The sequence below is a fragment of the Lactuca serriola genome, chromosome 1 (assembly GCF_051521515.1).
Source record: "Lactuca serriola cultivar US96UC23 chromosome 1, Lser_US96UC23_V15, whole genome shotgun sequence".
NCBI lineage: Eukaryota > Viridiplantae > Streptophyta > Magnoliopsida > Asterales > Asteraceae > Lactuca > Lactuca serriola.
In genome coordinates this window covers 134,989,146-134,996,987 of record NC_136408.1, presented here as the reverse complement: position 1 = coordinate 134,996,987, position 7,842 = coordinate 134,989,146, and positions in this window count along the sequence as shown.

The following is a 7,842-nucleotide window of genomic DNA, read 5'->3' as shown; positions in this document are numbered from 1 at the left end:
CGTTTTCAAATTAACTTGTATTCTCAGGTCAAAAATAGACAGGTACTGGTGCAGTCCCCTTTTGAGAAGATGGAGCATATATATACAAGCCCCATCGTTATTTTGTTTATACTTTTGGTGTCTAACAATTGTACAGAACATATTGTATTTACATTTACTATATCAATGTAATGGTTGTTGTCACTTGTGTTTACTTTATGCATTGTTATGATACTACACATGACGTCCTCCACCCCAGAACGTATTCCGCCGTTCTCGGTTTGGGGTGTGACAGATTGGTATCAGAGCATTGTTTATAGTGAATCAAGTATATCAACCTATAAATGATATACAAACTATAACCACTTCGGGACTAAAACACTCTGACCAAGAATATATACTTTTAAATACTAAAATATTTAACTAAGTGTGTATATATATATATATATATATATATATATATATATATATATATATATATATATATATATATACATCTCTATAAAATACAAGAGTCAGTATCGCACTAAAACAGAACAAAAGTATTAAGATTGTTGGACAGCACAATTGGGCTTAGAGACATATAGTCACATCTGGGGGAATGTAGCCTGATCAACTACATTTTCCTAGGGGTGACTAGCATGTGCCTAAGATTGATTGTGGTGTTGCAACAAGTCTAAAACTTACCAACACTACCACAATAACGTTAGAATAAGAATGCTATAGGAGTATTATGTGCCTCTAAAATATACATATGTGAGTACTAAAAGGGTTGTTACTAGTAGAGCAATAGTTGCTAAGTGGATACTTCCCGGATACCTGTGATTAAGGCGTTATAGACTTAGAATCTGTGATGTTTGCTTTACTTCCTGTTCCTTGTTTGGTTGTGGATTTAGAGTTAGGGTCACTTATTTGACGGACTATCCTTTCTCGGTCACATGTAATTAGTATGCATTATGCAAGTATTGGTCTAACTCATGACGATCATCTTATAAGTATCTTAGATTAGTACGTCTATTAACCTTCCTTTCCCCTTCCTTGCGTAGATAGCATGGCTGGTTTCCACCTTCCTGGCGATCCGTACTACCTGAATCAAGGCAACGGAGGATGGCTTGATGAGGAGTCAGAAGATAATCACCAGATCCCTCTGGACGATCACCGAGCAGAAGGCTTTTCGGATAGCTCCGACTCCGAACCAGAAGTCAACAACCTGCCACTAGTAGCTCCAAACCCTAACCCCCGTCCAGCGTTTGAAGGTCCCACTCCTATGTGGGTCATAACTTTAAACCGATGGAGCGACGAACAGGGTCAGCCTTTACCCTACAATGAGGACCGAAGCTTCTACAACATAAACGAAGGATGTTCAGCAGATCGGGTTTTGCCTATCATGATTCGTAGGATTGTCAGGAACATTGAACAAGGTCGAGCAGCCATTGGCAGAGTTGTGGAAGTTGATGCCAACTCCAACCTTAACACTGTTCGCATCTGCCAGCTAGAAGCAGCCATGGAGAGAACCAGAAGGACCAATGAGGCCCTGCAACAACAGCTAGTTGCATCCCGAGCCGAGATCAGGGAACTTCGAGCACGTCGAAGGATTCTGGAAAGACAACTTCAGGAAGTTGTACACCGACTAGCTGACCTTAGGATCCGCCCAATGAACACTCATCACCAGTAGAATACATCTACTTGTCTTCCCCTATTTGTTTATGGAATAGCCTTTCTCTTTCTATGCTCGATAGAGCACTTGTCTATAAACATTCCTAACTCTAAAAAGTACTCTAATTAGGTCTCTAGACTGCCAACGTTTTCCCTTTATGGTATGATGTAAGACCTACTGTTAGGTCGTTTTTCCCGAACTCATATTACATCATTAATACCAGTAATATTGGCAGTTATCTACTTCGCATGAAAGTCTGTTAGTTATGTATTTTTACTCGGTCTCTATAATTCCTTTTGATAATTGAGTATGTCAGTTAGTTGTGAAACTCTTGCAATCAATACTTATTATATTCTTCATCTCTGTGAATTTCCAGTAAAAGACGCCTCCTCGCAAGCATCCGAACAGAGGCAGACTTGCAACTCAAACTCCCCCTCCACCACCACCACCACCGCAGATCGACCTGGTGGTGTTCCAAATAGCCGTAACTACGGCTGTAACGGCAGCTATGGCTCAAATGAACTCAGGTGATGCGAGCGGTGGTAACTCTAGATTTGGTGAAGTCCATCAAAGGACGCAGGGGTGTACTTATAAGGACTTTCTTTGATAGGACCAGAGGAATTCTAGCATTGTCTCAGTGGTTCAAAAGAACTGAGGCTGTCTTTGAGATGTGCTCATGCCCCGAGGAGAGCAAAATAAAGTTCGTTGCTGTCACCTTCACCAACAGGGCCCTGACATGGTGGAACGGCCATGTCAGTGCACTCTCTTTAGTAACAGCCAACGCCATGGGCTGGGACATACTGAAGAACCTCATGAGGAGGAAGTACTGCCCTAGGGGTGAAATTCAGAAACTTGAGGAGGAACTCTGGAACTTCAAGATGCAGGGTACCAACATAACAACTAAATTGCCAGGTTCTGCGACTTGGCAGCTATGTGCCCCAATATGATCCCTTCGGAGAGCAAGAAGATCAAGCGATACATTTGGGGTTTAATGCCCCCGTATCGAGGAAACGTTCTACCCTCACACCCTACAACCTTTGACATCGCCAAGGAATTGGCCCAAAGGTTAATTGATCATGAAGTTCCTTCCACACCAGCAACAACTCCGGCAAATACCATAGCACCACCCAAAACATCCAACAACAAGAGGAAGCGTTGGGATCAGAAGAAAGGCAAGAAGACTCAATCCTCCTCCAAAAACCAACAAATCACGGTTGTCCATGCTGCCACCACTCCTACTACCCCTGTACTAGCAAAATCCTATGCTAGGAACTTACCCAAATGCCCCAAGTGCCCCTTCCATCATAACGACCCCTGCCGTGAATTTCACTACACCAAATGCGACCGGAAGGGCCATACCGTCCGGTTTTGCAGAGCCCAACCCAAACCTATCTCCCATGTTCCTAGCTCGGGAGTGAGCCAGGCCTGCTATGGCTACGATGAAGTAGGCCATTTCAAGAAAAAATGCCCGAAGGCTGGAAGCTCGGGAGGAATAGGACGACTACTCGCTATTGGCCACAATGAAGCAGTAGCGGACCCCACAGTAGTCACGGGTACGTTCCTTCTCGACAAATTTTATGCTTGTATCTTATTCGATAGTGGTGCAGAAAGAAGTTTCATAAACCGAAACTTTCAACACTTACTAAAACAATCCCCTCAACCATTAAAAGAAACATTCGTCGTAGAAATAGCTAACGGAAAGGCAGAGAGCTCTAATGAAATCTACCTAGGTTGCACTATCACGTTAGACGATCATTCTTTCCCAATCGACCTCATACCAGTACCGATCAAGAGTTTCGATGTCATTGTGGGCATGGACTGGTTGAGTCTCCATCACGCCGATATCCTGTGTTTCGACAAAGCAATCCGTATAAATCTACCGAACAACAAAACCCTGTTAATCTACGGAGACAAACCTAGTACAAACCTTCGCATAATTTCGAGTAGTCAAGCCCAGAAGTACTTATGTAAGGAATATCGCGCATTTCTTGCACACGTTGTCGACACGAGCCAGAAAACAAAAGATCTAAAAGATTTCCCCGTCGTATGCGAATTCCCCGACGTCTTTCCAGAGGAGCTCCCGGGTTTACCTCCTAAACGTCAAGTTGAGTTCAGAATCGATCTAACGTCTAGGCTTGCTAAAATGCAAGAACTGTCCTATCAACTTAACGAACTGCTCAGTAAGGGTTTTATAAGACCGAGTTTCTTAACCTGGGGAGGACTGGTCTTATTTGTAAAGAAGAAGGACGGATCATTCCGTATGTGTATCGATTACAAAGAACACAACAAGCTAACAGTCAAAAATCACTATCCTCTTCCCCGTATAGACGACCTATTCAACTAGCTGCAGGGGCTAGTTATTTCTCCATGTAGAGAATAAATGTTGAAAAAGTCGAAGTGTTTGTTTCTTTAGTTTTGCATGTTAGTTATTTTACTAAGTCTTCATTTGTGCGAAGCGTATAGTTCTAGACTTAGTATACTTTTTGTACACTCAGGTTGCCTATAAATAGGGACTGAGTTTAGAAGTAGAAGTACTGATGAGTATTCATTTTGCTTATACTTTGTAATCAGTTCTTCATCAATATAAGATCTGATTAATATTTACTCTCTGTGTTCTTACTTTTCGATCATTCAATCATGATTGCTTTCTAAATCTCGATAACAATTCTCTTCAATTGGTATCAGAGCAGGATTCAAACTGTATTGATCTGATTTTCGTTTTAGAATCATTTTCTTTTTGAGTAGTAACTTTACTCAAAATTTTCCGCGCATTTTGGTTCTGAAAATCTCTCTTGATCTTCAGATTTGAATCGATTATGCATTTGAATTGTTTATTCGAGTGATCGATTAGCAATCGGTGATCATTTCATTTGATCAATTCACAAATTCATCAAGTTTTTCAAGCTTTCTAAAATTCTCATGTTCATCAATGGCAAACTTCAACATGAATACCATGACTTCTTTCTCTCACTTACTTGGTTCTTCAACCAAAATTCCAATGTTAATCCTTGAATACTATGATCAGTGGGCTGATAGAATGGAGGATTACTTAAATGGAATTGATGAAGAACTTTGGAATTGTATCAATGGAACAGTTCAAGCTCCTGCAAATGTTCAACCAATTGGACAATCTGCTACTTCAATTGAAGTTACTAATCAACAAAACCGCTTGAAGAAGAACGAGAAGAGATGTATGAGGGAACTAAGAGGTGCTCTACCTCCTGTGGTTTACAATTACATTCGTAGTTGTAAAACAGCCAAGGAAATTTGGATCACACTAAAAGAAAAGTATCAAGGTAGCGAAAAGACGAAGATCAACTCTGTTAAGCAATGTCTTGTTGAACTTAAGGAATTCAGACAAAAGGATGCTGAAACTCTCGAAAACTACTATGATCGTCTGAATGAACTTGTTTATCGTTGCAATAGGTATGGAATCACAAGGTCTCTCATGAATTCAATCTAACGTTCATCATGGGCCTTCGCAAGGAATGGCGAAGTGTGAGTAGGATGATAAAGAATCAACAAAGTTTTTATACAACCAGCTTGAATGATCTCTACAACCAGCTGAAAACACACGAAAGTGAAGTTGTAGAAATGTTTGAAGAATCAAAATAGAGTCTAGGAGGTCCTTTGGCTTTGGTTTCAAAGATTTTAGAAATTAATACTGGTGAAACAGAAGGATCAGACAATGAAGGTTTCTTAATGAATTTTGATGATGAAGCAGTGGCATTCTACTCAAACAACAGAGTTAAGAAATTTTTCAAAAAGCCTTTCAATCCAAAAGGAAAACCAAATGATGCGAAGAGTGGTTTCACAAAAGCTGGAGGTGAGGAAAAGAAGAAATTGGAAAAGGTTGAAGAAAAGCAAAAGGATGTGAAGGATGTGAAGAAACTAAAAGGTGATTCTGGAATTTATTTTCATTATTGCAATGGTGCAAATCACTTCGCAGCTGATTGCATACTGAGAAAGAAAGAGGAGAAGAAGAGCAAAATTAAAGATGAAGCTTACTATTCAGAAAAGCTTGAAGAGGTGCGTGTGAAAGCAAAAGGAATGTCATTAGTTGCGAAAGGAGAGTTTGATGAAGAAGAAAGTGGAACATATTAGATCTGGTCTTCAGGATCTGATGATGAAGAAATGAGGCAACCAACTCATGGTGCAATGCTCGCAAGCTATGAAGACATTTGCGAAGAAGATGTATCAGGACGATGCTTTGTATCCAAATCCACAGACAAATCTCCAATGACCACCAAGGTACGTGCTATTCTTGAATCATTTAACATTCCTTTATCTGCTTATGATGCTGAAATTACTTCATTTGATGATACTGTGGCTTATTTTGATTCTGTTATTGTGTCTGCTAGTATTGAAGCTCAAAATCTAAATTTGCAACTAGTTGAGACAACGAGAATTAGAAATAAAACGAAGCAGAGTAGATAAACTTGAATTACAGATGAAAAATGTAAATTGTGAGAGGGACAATATTGAAAAAGAAGTTAGGTTGTTACTAGCACAAAGAAACGTCTACTGTAACTTTGCTAAACGTTTGTATGCAAAATTAACAGCTTTACATCATTCATCTGAAATTAGCAAAGAACAACATAGGAAACTTTTACCTTTTCTTGAATATGAATGCAAAAAAGTTGATGTTGTTTCTTATGACTGTGAAAACACAATTGCTCAATTTGACAAAATACCTGATGATAGATTCGCATATGGTATTGTCAAAATTGATGAATTCTTGAATGCTGATGAGTTGGTTAGTATTGTCAATGAAAGTTTGATAAAGAATGAACAAGTGAAAATCTTAAAGAAGAATGAAACTTCAACTCTTGATTCTCAACTCAATTATGTTGATGTCAATGAAAATTCAGATAATGTGAGTGAAATCAGTGAAATTGAAGAGGAAGAAGAGGTTGAGTGTTCTAAATTGTCAATCATTAATATCTCTAAGGTCAAAGGTAAAGAAATAATAGTTGATTCGATAGTAAAGGATGAAAATGATAAACCCTCTACTTCGCAACATAGTAATTTTGATAATGTGGAAGTTGAAACCTGGAAGACTGATGACACTGATGAAGACAAAGAAGATGTGAAGGATTCATATGCGACACCTCAACGTGTTGTTGTTGATCAAGTGTTTGGTGATACAAAAGAATTCGACAAAATTCTTAATGAAAAAGGTGCATATTATTTGGAAACTAACATTGTGGTTTATCCAAATTTTACATGCATAAATAACACAATTTTTCCAAATCAAGTTTTTGTCACAACTGGGAATGTTGAGAAAATTAAACCTGAATTCAACAATATGGTTGAAAATGATAATCAAAGGTCAACTACTGAAGGTTTCTTTGAAATCAAAATACAGTAGAAAACAATTTAACTCAAAATTCTTATGTTTTTCAAGGCCAAAAATCATCACAAAAATGGGTGGTGAAACGTGAAAAAGAAACTAAAGTTTTTAAAAGAAATGAAAAACCAAAGATGGAAGTGAAATTAAATTCTCATGAATTTAAATTGATGGTTGGAAATTATTCAACAGAAAATAATGTTTCAAAAAGAAAAGCAAGAAAAGCAATCTTTTGGCAAGTTGTGTCTAATGATAAACCAAAAGTTGAAAAAGCACAAATTTCAAAGACAAAATCATCAAAATTTCAGAGAATACATAATCAAAAGGATACAAGTTATCACAAACCAATACATTCTGTTGACAAAATTCCAATGAACAATAATGATAAATTTGTTTGGAAATATGACAACATTAAAAAATATGAGACTTCGCAAAAATTTGTGAATGATCATAAGTTTCATAATGTTGGCAAATTAACGAATAATTCATCAATTTTGAATGTCAAAATCAAGCAAAATCAAAATTTTCACCTAAACAACCAAATTTTCCAAATCCTTCGATCTCAAAACCGACCAAAGTTTCGTATATAAAAGGAAAATCTGATATATGTACGATCAACAGTTGGCTTGAAGCGAAAGGAAGACAATATCAAAATGGAAAGTTTTTAGAGCAACAGATAAAGACTGCATTTGACAAGTTTGTGAATAATTCTTCTACTGGTAGTTCATCATCTCATGATTCGCAAGTTCCAATACAAAAAATGGAAACCAATTATGAAGTTGGGAATGTTGTGAAGGATGAGATGAAAGTCAATGGAAATCCAAAACTATTGAACAACTATATTTCAATATCTAGA